Source organism: Carassius gibelio, chromosome B19 (genome assembly GCF_023724105.1).
Source record: "Carassius gibelio isolate Cgi1373 ecotype wild population from Czech Republic chromosome B19, carGib1.2-hapl.c, whole genome shotgun sequence".
In the NCBI taxonomy this organism is placed as follows: Eukaryota; Metazoa; Chordata; class Actinopteri; order Cypriniformes; family Cyprinidae; genus Carassius; species Carassius gibelio.
The window spans coordinates 8,043,407-8,055,906 of NC_068414.1; the positions used below are offsets into that span (position 1 = coordinate 8,043,407).

Consider the following 12,500-nt stretch of genomic DNA (forward strand, 5'->3'; position numbering starts at 1 on the left):
CCTGGCCATGCCCGATCTCGTCTGATCTCGGAAGCTAAGCAGGTTTGGTCCTGGTTAGTACTTGGATGGGAGACTGCCTGGGAATACTAGGTGCTTTAAACTTTTTGGATATTTTTCACGAATTATATAATAATCTTGCAAAAAAAAAAAAAAAAGAGTCAATGCCAGATCTCTGCATATTAGCAAGTTTAGGTCTGCTTAGTACTTGGATGGGAGACCGTCTTGAAATACCACGTGCTGTAAGCTTTTTGGAAAATTTTCACTTAGTATAGAACAATTTTGCCAAAACATAGAGTCAATGGCCTATCTCTGAATATTAGCAGGTTTGGGCCTGGTTAGTACATGGATGGGAGATTGCCTGGGAATACCAGGTGCTTTAAACTTTGTGGATATTTTTCATGAATTATATAATAATCTTGCAAAAAAAAAGAGTCAATGGCCGATCTCTGAATATTAGCAGGTTTGGGCCTTGTTAGTACATGGATGGGAGACTGCCTGGGAATACCAGGTGCTTTAAACTTTTTGGATATTTTTCACGAATTATATAATAATCTTACAAAAAAAAAAGAGTCAATGGCCGATCTCTGAATATTAGCAGGTTTGGGCCCTGTTAGTACATGGATGGGAGACTGCCTGGGAATACCAGGTGCTTTAAACTTTTTGGATATTTTTCACTTAGTATAGAACAATTTTGCCAAAACATAGAGTCATTGGCCGATCTCTGCATATTAGCAGGTTTGGGCCTTGTTAGTACTTGGATGAGAGACCGCCTAGGAATAGCAGGCTTTTTAAGCTTTTGGGTTTTCTTTCCTACTTATATAATGTACTGGCCAGTAGATTGGCTGAACTTTAAATAGCCATCTCTTCGGAGCAGTCTTCGCTTACTTCCATACCAACCTGGCTATGCCCGATCTCGTTTGATCTCGGAAGCTAAGCAGGTTTGGGCCTGGTTAGTACTTGGATGGGAGACCGCCTGGGAATACCAGGTGCTGTAAGCTTTTTGGAAATTTTTCACTTAGTATAGAACAATTTTGCCAAAACATAGAGTCATTGGCCGATCTCTGCATATTAGCAGGTTTGGGCCTTGTTAGTACATGGATGGGAGACTGCCTGGGAATACCAGGTGCTTTAAACTTTTTGGATATTTTTCACGAATTATATAATAATCTTGCAAAAAAAAAAAAAGAGTCAATGCCAGATCTCTGCATATTAGCAGGTTTAGGTCTGGTTAGTACTTGGATGGGAGACCGCCTTGAAATACCAGGTGCTGTAAGCTTTTTGGAAAATTTTCACTTAGTATAGAACAATTTTGCCAAAACATAGAGTCAATGGCCGACCTCTGAATATTAGCAGGTTTGGGCCTGGTTAGTACATGGATGGGAGACTGCCTGGGAATACCAGGTGCTTTAAACTTTGTGGATATTTTTCATGAATTATATAATAATCTTGCAAAAAAAAAAGAGTCAATGGCCGATCTCTGAATATTAGCAGGTTTGGGCCTTGTTAGTACATGGATGGGAGACTGCCTGGGAATACCAGGTGCTTTAAACTTTTTGGATATTTTTCACGAATTATATAATAATCTTGCAAAAAAAAAAAAGAGTCAATGCCCGATCTCTGAATATTAGCAGGTTTAGGTCTGGTTAGTACTTGGATGAGAGACCGCCTAGGAATAGCAGGCTTTTTAAGCTTTTGGGCTTTCTTTCCTACTTATATAATGTACTGGCCAGTAGATTGGCTGAACTTTAAATAGCCCTCTCTTCGGAGCAGTCTTCGCTTACGGCCATACCAACCTGGCTATGCCCGATCTCGTTTGATCTCGGAAGCTAAGCAGGTTTGGGCCTGGTTAGTACTTGGATGGGAGACCGCCTGGGAATACCAGGTGCTGTAAGCTTTTTGGAAATTTTTCACTTAGTATAGAACAATTTTGCCAAAACATAGAGTCATTGGCCGATCTCTGCATATTAGCAGGTTTGGGCCTTGTTAGTACATGGATGGGAGACTGCCTGGGAATACCAGGTGCTTTAAACTTTTTGGATTTTTTTCACGAATTATATAATAATCTTGCAAAAAAAAAAAAGAGTCAATGCCAGATCTCTGCATATTAGCAGGTTTAGGTCTGGTTAGTACTTGGATGGGAGACCGCCTTGAAATACCAGGTGCTGTAAGCTTTTTGGAAAATTTTCACTTAGTATAGAACAATTTTGCAAAAACATAGAGTCAATGGCCGATCTCTGAATATTAGCAGGTTTGGGCCTGATTAGTACATGGATGGGAGACTGCCTGGGAATACCAGGTGCTTTAAACTTTGTGGATATTTTTCATGAATTATATAATAATCTTGCAAAAAAAAAAAAAGAGTCAATGGCCGATCTCTGAATATTAGCAGGTTTGGGCCTTGTTAGTACATGGATGGGAGACTGCCTGGGAATACCAGGTGCTTTAAACTTTTTGGATATTTTTCACGATTTATATAATAATCTTGCAAAAAAAAAAGAGTCAATGCCAGATCTCTGCATATTAGCAGGTTTAGGTCTGGTTAGTACTTGGATGGGAGACCGCCTTGAAATACCAGGTGCTGTAAGCATTTTGGAAAATTTTCACTTAGTATAAAACAATTTTGCCAAAACATAGAGTCAATGGCCGATCTCTGAATATTAGCAGGTTTGGGCCTGGTTAGTACATGGATGGGAGATTGCCTGGGAATACCAGGTGCTTTAAACTTTGTGGATATTTTTCATGAATTATATAATAATCTTGCAAAAAAAAAGAGTCAATGGCCGATCTCTGAATATTAGCAGGTTTGGGCCTTGTTAGTACATGGATGGGAGACTGCCTGGGAATACCAGGTGCTTTAAACTTTTTGGATATTTTTCACGAATTATATAATAATCTTGCAAAAAAAAAAGAGTCAATGGCCGATCTCTGAATATTAGCAGGTTTGGGCCTTGTTAGTACATGGATGGGAGACTGCCTGGGAATACCAGGTGCTTTAAACTTTTTGGATATTCTTCACGAATTATATAATAATCTTGCAAAAAAAAAAAAAAGAGTCAATGCCAGATCTCTGCATATTAGCAGGTTTAGGTCTGGTTAGTACTTGGATGGGAGACCGCCTAGGAATACCAGGCGCTTTAAGCTTTTGGGTTTTCTTTCCTACTTATATAATGTACTTGCGAGTAGATTGGCTGAACTTTAAATAGCCCTCTCTTCGCAGCAGACTTCGCTTACGGCCATACCAACCTGAGGGCGCTAGAGAGCTACAGGAAGTGTTGGCTGCAGTTTGGAGAGGAAGGCTCTCCTCCATTTTGTTTATTCTGTTAGTGTTTGTTTTGAGAGTTGTTTTTGGACTTTAGTTTATTTTTTGTGTGGTTTTTCAGTTTTAAACCACCTAACAGCGGCATCTTGCTGGCTGGAGGGTGGTTAATTTTTTGTTTGTGTTTTGTACAATGGACGGATTATTGGCAAACGACACTGGAATGGCTGGAGAGACACGCATGGCAAACGACACTGGACTGGCTGGAGAGAGACGCATGGCAAACGACACTGGACTGGCTGGAGAGAGACGCATGGCAAACGACACTGGACTGGCTGGAGAGAGACGCATGGCAAACCACACTGGACTGGCTGGAGAGAGACGCATGGCAAACCACACTGGACTGGCTGGAGAGAGACGCATGGCAAACAACACTGGACTGGAGAATCGACAACGAGCAGGACACGGTAAAAATCAAGATTTAAGAGATCTACTTGGTAAAAGGAAATACTTAAAGGAGGCAACAGTGATTGTGAATGTGGAAAATGTTAGTGAGGTGAAGGCTGTGGATATTATTAAAGCGGTGACGGAGAAATGTGGATATGGGGAAATCTTGGCATTAAGGCCAAGACAAGGAAAAGAATACGAGCTGACAATGGAAAAAGAAGAAACTTGTGATAAACTGACTGAGGGATTGGTAATAAATGGAGTGAACTGTGAGATAAAAAAACTTCAAAACAGAGACTATGTTGTCTCTTTCATGCATCTGCCCGTCTACCTTGCTGATGAAGAGATTTTAAATAAACTGGAGGTTTGGGGGGGTTTCCCCAATTTCAAAAATAAAGCGGCGTGTTTATCCGGGCACCAGCATTGAGGATGGGACGAGATACGTAAAGGCACGGTTCCCGAAGGAGGTGGCCTCCCTCCCTTACAGCACAAAAATAGAAACGGCAGAGGGACCACAATATTTTCGGGTGATGCACAGTCATCAGGTTAAGACTTGTCGGCTGTGCATGAGCCCAGACCATGTGGTGAAGGACTGCCCGGAGTTCACGTGCCATAAATGCGAGGAGAGAGGCCATTTCGCGAGAAATTGCAATGCTGTGACGTGCCCGGATTGCAATTTGGTTTTAAATAAGTGTGAGTGTTGGATGCAGGGTGAGGAGGAGGAGGAGGAGCAGCAGGTGGGCGGGCAGGTGCATGAAAGAGACAACGAACAGCGAGTTGATGGAGAAACAGTACGAGGTGAAGGACTGGAATTAAATAAGGATATAGAACAACAGAAAGAGTGTACCGAACCGATTATACAAACACAACAGGATGGGGGAATTTGGTCACAGATGGATTTGACTGACAGCTTGCAAAATGCTTTGGATACTATGGAACTGGATGATGAAAGGAATAAAGTATTGAGTGATGCACAACAGGAGGGAATTTTATGTACACCGATGGATGTGACGGACAGTGTGCAAAAGGAGATGGACGCAGTAGAAATTAATGATGCTACAAAAGAGTGTGAACAAGGACAAGAAAATGAGGAGACGCAGGGGAAATCATCAAAAAGAAGAAGATCTGTGAAGGTAATACCCAATTTAGATACTGCAAGAAAAAGAGTGCTTAAAGAAGATGGTTTTGAATGTACAAATAAGTATGAGTTGCTAAAGGGTTTGGAGGAGGTGGACTGAGTTTATGGGTTTTATGCATGTTTCTATATGTTTTATGCTGTTAAGAATAGTGACTTTTAATGCTAGAGGGCTGTCAGACATGGGAAAATTTGAAAAAGTGAAAGAAATGTGTAAAGGAGAAGATGTGATTTTATTACAAGAAACTAACTGGAGGGAAGAGTACATGACTGAAATAAGGAAAAGTTGGAGCGGAGAGATTTTATATAACAATGGTGATGGGAGGCTGGGAAGAGGAGTTGCAGTTTTAATAAAAGAAAACAGTGGTGTATCGTGTAAAACAATATATAATGACATGGATGGGAAATGTATTGCGGTTGAAATGGAGTATGAGGAGAAAAAAGTTATTTTAGTTAATATTCATGCACCAACAGTAGAGAATGAAAAGAAGGAATATTTTAATGTATTAAGAGAATTTTTAAAGAAACATAAAGAAGTTATTATGATGGGTGATTTTAATACTGTTTTCAGTAAATTAGAAATGGGAGAGGGAATGGTTTTTAAAAATGATAAAGGAAGAAAAGAACTGAAATTATTAATGGAAGAAAATAATATAATTGATGTATGGAGAGAAAGAAACGAAAAAAAGAAAGAATATTCAAGGAGGCAATTATTGGGTAATTTTATGTGTAAGACTAGGATTGATTTTATTTTATGTACAAGGAACATTGAAGGATTTATCGGTAATATTAAATATGAAGAATCAAGCTTAAGTGACCATAAACCAATTTTTATGCAAATAGACTGGAGTTCAGTGAAGAAAGGGCCGGGGGTATGGGTATTAAATGTAGAGGTTTTGAAGAATGAGGATTATGTGTTAAGTATTAAAGAAATTATTGAAAAAGAAAAGGAAAATGGAATGTACGGCGAAGATAAAAGGATATGGTGGGAAAATGTTAAATATTTAGTTAAAAAATTCACAATAAAGTACAGTAAATTAATACAGAGAAGTAAGAGGAAGAAGGAGAGAGAAATAAGAGAAAAATTGGAAAAAGAATTAAATGAGAATGGGAAAGATATACAAAAAATAAAAGAATTGGAGGGAATATTGAAAGAAATGGAAGAGGAAAAATATGAAGGCGCAAGACTAAGAAGTAAAGCTAAATATACTGTGGAGGGTGAAAAATGTACAAAGTTTTTTTTTGATTTAGAAAAAATAAGAGGGAAGGCTGGAATGATTAAAGAAATAAGAGGGAAAAATGGTGTAGTTGTGGAAACTAATGAGGAAATATTAAAAGAAATAAAGGCATACTATGAGAACCTGTTTAGTACTGAGGGGGTGGGGGAAGAAGAGAAACTGGAGTTACTGAAGCAAATAAAAACAACAGTAGGAGAAGTAGACAAAAAAGAATGTGATGAAGAGATAAGAGAAGAAGAGATTAAAAGAGCAATAAGTGAATTAAACAAAAAGAAAAGTCCAGGTGTAGATGGTTTGGGGAGTGAATTTTATATAGTTTTTAAAGATTTTTTAACTAGCATTTTAAAAGAAGTATATGTAGAGGTGTTTAAGAAAGGAGAATTAAATCAAAGAATGGGAATGGGTTTAATGAAATTGATATACAAGAGAAAAGGAGAGAAGACAGATAGTTAAAGAACTATAGACCGATTACAATGCTGAATACTGATTTAAAGATTTTATCTAAAATTTTAGCCAACAGATTGAAAGAAGTCATGCCGAGTATAATTAAAACTAACCAAGTGTACGGAGTGAAAGGGAGAGACATAGCAGATACAACTATTAGTATAAAAGATATGATAAGATACATACATGAAAGCAATAAAGATGGGTTTATTATCAGTTTAGATTTTGAGAAAGCTTTTGACAGGGTGGAGCATGGTTTTTTATTTGATGTTTTAAAAAGTTTTGGTTTTGGAGAGAATTTTATGAAATGGATTAGGATTTTATACAAAGGCGCAATAACAAAAATTAAATGTAATGGGTTTTTAACACAGTGTTTTAAAATTACTAGATCGATAAGACAAGGATGTCCGTTGTCAGCTCTTTTATATTCTTTAGTTGCAGAACCTTTGGGATTGGCTGTAAAACATGGAGAGGGGATAAAAGGCATAGGCATCGAGGGAGGGGAAAGTAAAATTTTTCAGTACGCCGATGACACAACATTATTGTTAAAAGATCTGAAGAGTGTGGAAAATGCAATTCAAATTGTACAAAAGTATTGTAGGGGATCAGGAGCTAAAGTAAATGAGGACAAAACGCTGTATATGAGATTTGGAGGGGCACCGGTTTTAACAGAACATTTTACCTTTAAGGAAACTAAAGAAATGAAGATTTTAGGTGTTTTAATGGGGAGGGATGAAAAGAAAGCAGATGAAACTATGTGGGAAGAAGCTTTAGGAGGGATTGAAAGAAGATTGAATTTTTGGAGAATGAGAACATTAACTTTGAAAGGGAAGGTTTTAGTTCTTAATGTTTTAATGGTTTCGAAATTGTGGTATATTTTATATGTGTCATCTATGCCGTTGTGGGTAGAAAAAAGGCTGAAAAAAATGTTTTTTAGATTTTTTATGGGAAGGGAAGCCACCAAGAATAGCACACAACACTTTAATAGGAGCAGTGAAGAAGGGAGGACTGGGGTTAATGGATGTGGAGCAAAGAAAGAACAGCTTGAGAGTGAAAATAATAAAAAAGTACTTGGATGAAGAAAACGAAGTGGCATGGAAGAGAACAATGGGGCATTTTTTTAAGTAAGTGTAGTAATTTTAATTTGGGGGACAACATTTTATGGATGAAAGTTAAAAAATGGATGACGGAGGGGCTGCCAGATTTTTATAAAGAACTGATGGGGGCATGGGGCAAATTTTTAACGAATGTGCATTTTAAGCCACAAGGCAGAGAGAACATTTTAAATCAGCCTTTATTCTTAAACTACGGCATTTTAAGTCAAGGGAAGGAGGTTTTTTTAAGAAGTGGTGGGATGTGGGAATCACGAAAGTCAGAGATGATTTATATGAATTCAAAGAGGGGTTTTTACCAGTGCAATACATTGTGGATGTGATGGAGGAGGCAAAGGAGGATTATAGCAGACGAGAGATAACAAACAAGTATGATGTAATTAAGAATGCAATACCTCAAGAGTGGATAAACAGAATTGACAACATGGAAGAAGAGAAACCTGGGAAAGATGTGTATGTGAGGCTAGGGGAAAAACTGTGTGCTTTTAATGAATGTACTGTGAAAATGTTTTATTGTGTTTTTAGAGATACTGTTTTTAAGAAACCTGTTGTAAACGAATACTGGATACGGTTGTTCAATGATGTAAAAGAAGAGAATATATGGAGGAACATGAGTGGTAAAATTGTACAGACGAAACTGGAGAATATGGAGTATTTTATCAGGAACAAAGCAGTATTCACAGATGTGATTTTAAACAAAATTGGGATGGAGGAAAGTGCCACATGTAAAGTATGCCAAGATGCAGATGAAGGGTTTTTACACTTGTTTTTATATTGTGATGAGCTGAAAGTTTTTAATGAGAGATGTAAAAACATGATTTTAATTTTGAGAGGAGTTGAAATTGGGAAATTTGAGTGGGAAAAGGTGTTCATGTTGGGAATTAATGAAAATTGTAAAAACAAGAAGATCATTAATTTACTTGTGATGTTGATGAAAAGTGCGGTATGGGAAAGAAGAGTAGTGGTGAAAAAAGAAAATGTTTTAATTGATGTGTGGGGAATGTTTAGGAGAAAAGTTGAGAAATATGTTGAATGTCTGTTTTATTACTTTAAGTTGGAGGGAACAATGAATCTTTTTAATTATGTTTTTACTCAGGAGGTCTTAAAGGTTTTAAATGACCTGGGGATGGAATTGTCATTTTTAAAAGATTAAACAATGTAATGAGTGTTTTTTAGTTATAATTTGTAAGATGTCTGACAGCCCAAAACTTTAGGATTGTCTATGTTAAAGAAAGCATATTATGTACCTTTGTATGTTAATATTTGATATGTATGTTTGAATTGAACAATTTCTTTAATAAAAAAAAAATAAAAAATAAAAATAAAAAAAGGCTATGCCCGATCTCGTTTGATCTCGGAAGCTAAGCAGGTTTGGGCCTGGTTAGTACTTGGATGGGAGACCGCCTTGAAATACCAGGTGCTGTAAGCTTTTTGGAAAATTTTCACTTAGTATTGAACAATTTTGCCAAAACATGGCCGATCTCTGAATATTAGCAGGTTTGGGCCTGGTTAGTACATGCATGGGAGACTGCCTGGGAATACCAGGTGCTTTAAACTTTGTGGATATTTTTCATGAATTATATAATAATCTTGCAAAAAAAAAGAGTCAATGGCCGATCTCTGAATATTAGCAGGTTTGGGCCTTGTTGGTACATGGATGGGAGACTGCCTGGGAATACCAGGTGCTTTAAACTTTTTGGATATTTTTCACGAATTATATACTAATCTTGCAAAAAAAAAAAAAAAAAAGTCAATGCCCAATCTCTGATTCTTAGCAGGTTTAGGTCTGGTTAGTACTTGGATGAGAGACCGCCTAGGAATAGCAGGCTTTTTAAGCTTTTGGGTTTTCTTTCCTACTTATATAATGTACTGGCTAGTAGATTGGCTGAACTTTAAATAGCCCTCTCTTCGGAGCAGTCTTCGCTTACGGCCATACCAACCTGGCTATGCCCGATCTCGTTTGATCTCGGAAGCTAAGCAGGTTTGGGCCTGGTTAGTACTTGGATGGGAGACCGCCTGGGAATACCAGGTGCTTTAAACTTTTTGGATATTTTTCACGAATTATATAATAATCTTGCAAAAAAAAAAAAAAGAGTCAATGCCAGATCTCTGCATATTAGCAGGTTTAGGTCTGCTTAGTACTTGGATGGGAGACCGTCTTGAAATACTAGGTGCTGTAAGCTTTTTGGAAAATTTTCACTTGGTATAGAACAATTTTGCCAAAACATAGAGTCAATGGCCGATCTCTGAATATTAGCAGGTTTGGGCCTGGTTAGTACATGGATGGGAGATTGCCTGGGAATACCAGGTGCTTTAAACTTTGTGGATATTTTTCATGAATTATATAATAATCTTGCAAAAAAAAAAAGAGTCAATGGCCGATCTCTGAATATTAGCAGGTTTAGGTCTGGTTAGTACTTGGATGAGAGACCGCCTAGGAATACCAGGCGCTTTAAGCTTTTGGGTTTTCTTTCCTACTTATATAATGTACTTGCGAGTAGATTGGCTGAACTTTAAATAGCCCTCTCTTCGCAGCAGACTTCGCTTACGGCCATACCAACCTGGACATGCCCGATCTCGTCTTATCTCGGAAGCTAAGCAGGTTTGGGCCTGGTTAGTACTTGGATGGGAGACCGCCTTGAAATACCAGGTGCTGTAAGCTTTTTGGAAAATTTTCACTTAGTATTGAACAATTTTGCCAAAACATGGCCGATCTCTGAATATTAGCAGGTTTGGGCCTGGTTAGTACATGCATGGGAGACTGCCTGGGAATACCAGGTGCTTTAAACTTTGTGGATATTTTTCATGAATTATATAATAATCTTGCAAAAAAAAAGAGTCAATGGCCGATCTCTGAATATTAGCAGGTTTGGGCCTTGTTGGTACATGGATGGGAGACTGCCTGGGAATACCAGGTGCTTTAAACTTTTTGGATATTTTTCACGAATTATATACTAATCTTGCAAAAAAAAAAAAAAAAAAAAAATGAATGCCCAATCTCTGAATCTTAGCAGGTTTAGGTCTGGTTAGTACTTGGATGAGAGACCGCCTAGGAATACCAGGCGCTTTAAGCTTTTGGGTTTTCTTTCCTACTTATATAATGTACTTGCGAGTAGATTGGCTGAACTTTAAATAACCCTCTCTTCGCAGCAGTCTTCACTTACGGCCATACCAACCTGGCCATGCCCGATCTCGTCTGATCTCGGAAGCTAAGCAGGTTTGGGCCTGGTTAGTACTTGGATGGGAGACCGCCTTGAAATACCAGGTGCTGTAAGCTTTTTGGAAAATTTTCACTTAGTATAGAACAATTTTGCCAAAACATGGCCGATCTCTGAATATTAGCAGGTTTGGGCCTGGTTAGTACATGGATGGGAGACTGCCTGGGAATACCAGGTGCTTTAAACTTTTTGGATATTTTTCACGAATTATATAATAATCTTGCAAAAAAAAAAAAAAAAGAGTCAATGCCAGATCTCTGCATATTAGCAGGTTTAGGTCTGCTTAGTACATGGATGGGAGACCGTCTTGAAATACCACGTGCTGTAAGCTTTTTGGAAAATTTTCACTTAGTATAGAACAATTTTGCCAAAACATAGAGTCAATGGCCGATCTCTGAATATTAGCAGGTTTGGGCCTGGTTAGTACATGGATGGGAGATTGCCTGGGAATACCAGGTGCTTTAAACTTTGTGGATATTTTTCATGAATTATATAATAATCTTGCAAAAAAAAAGAGTCAATGGCCGATCTCTGAATATTAGCAGGTTTGGGCCTTGTTAGTACATGGATGGGAGACTGCCTGGGAATACCAGGTGCTTTAAACTTTTTGGATATTTTTCACGAATTATATAATAATCTTACAAAAAAAAAAGAGTCAATGCCCGATCTCTGCATATTAGCAGGTTTAGGTCTGGTTAGTACTTGGATGAGAGACCGCCTAGGAATACCAGGCGCTTTAAGCTTTTGGGTTTTCTTTCCTACTTATATAATGTACTGGCGAGTAGATTGGCTGAACTTTAAATAGCCCTCTCTTCGCAGCAGTCTTCACTTACGGCCATACCAACCTGGCCATGCCCGATCTCGTCTGATCTCGGAAGCTAAGCAGGTTTGGGCCTGGTTAGTACTTGGATGGGAGACCGCCTTGAAATACCAGGTGCTGTAAGCTTTTTGGAAAATTTTCACTTAGTATAGAACAATTTTGCCAAAACATGGCCGATCTCTGAATATTAGCAGGTTTGGGCCTGGTTAGTACATGGATGGGAGACTGCCTGGGAATACCAGGTGCTTTAAACTTTTTGGATATTTTTCACGAATTATATAATAATCTTGCAAAAAAAAAAAAAAAAGAGTCAATGCCAGATCTCTGCATATTAGCAGGTTTAGGTCTGGTTAGTACTTGGATGGGAGACCGTCTTGAAATACCAGGTGCTGTAAGCTTTTTGGAAAATTTTCACTTAGTATAGAACAATTTTGCCAAAACATAGAGTCAATGGCCGATCTCTGAATATTAGCAGGTTTGGGCCTGGTTAGTACATGGATGGGAGATTGCCTGGGAATACCAGGTGCTTTAAACTTTGTGGATATTTTTCATGAATTATATAATAATCTTGCAAAAAAAAAGAGTCAATGGCCGATCTCTGAATATTAGCAGGTTTGGGCCTTGTTAGTACATGGATGGGAGACTGCCTGGGAATACCAGGTGCTTTAAACTTTTTGGATATTCTTCACGAATTATATAATAATCTTGAAAAAAAAAAAAAAAGAGTCAATGCCAGATCTCTGCATATTAGCAGGTTTAGGTCTGGTTAGTACTTGGATGGGAGACCGTCTTGAAATACCAGGTGCTGTAAGCTTTTTGGAAAATTTTCA

General features: G+C 38.1%; 6 non-coding genes and 1 pseudogene across 6 annotated transcripts; all 7 read left to right on the top strand.

The window, feature by feature from the left end:
- Positions 1 to 102, top strand: part of LOC127979890 (uncharacterized) — a 119-nt pseudogene extending 17 nt beyond the window's left edge.
- Positions 103 to 879: 777 nt separating this feature from the next.
- LOC127981445 (5S ribosomal RNA) lies at positions 880 to 998 on the top strand. The gene has a single exon (XR_008160406.1). It is a non-coding gene; the product is annotated as a 5S ribosomal RNA (ribosomal RNA).
- A 777-nt stretch (positions 999 to 1,775) lies between these two features.
- LOC127981117 (5S ribosomal RNA) lies at positions 1,776 to 1,894 on the top strand. Its single transcript, XR_008160097.1, has one exon. It is a non-coding gene; the product is annotated as a 5S ribosomal RNA (ribosomal RNA).
- Positions 1,895 to 9,554: 7,660 nt separating this feature from the next.
- On the top strand, positions 9,555 to 9,673 carry LOC127979776 (5S ribosomal RNA). The gene has a single exon (XR_008158875.1). It is a non-coding gene; the product is annotated as a 5S ribosomal RNA (ribosomal RNA).
- Positions 9,674 to 10,175: 502 nt separating this feature from the next.
- On the top strand, positions 10,176 to 10,294 carry LOC127979816 (5S ribosomal RNA). The gene has a single exon (XR_008158914.1). It is a non-coding gene; the product is annotated as a 5S ribosomal RNA (ribosomal RNA).
- Positions 10,295 to 10,790: 496 nt separating this feature from the next.
- LOC127979784 (5S ribosomal RNA) lies at positions 10,791 to 10,909 on the top strand. The gene has a single exon (XR_008158881.1). It is a non-coding gene; the product is annotated as a 5S ribosomal RNA (ribosomal RNA).
- Positions 10,910 to 11,677: 768 nt separating this feature from the next.
- Positions 11,678 to 11,796, top strand: LOC127979785 (5S ribosomal RNA). Its single transcript, XR_008158882.1, has one exon. It is a non-coding gene; the product is annotated as a 5S ribosomal RNA (ribosomal RNA).
- Positions 11,797 to 12,500: the final 704 nt, after the last annotated feature.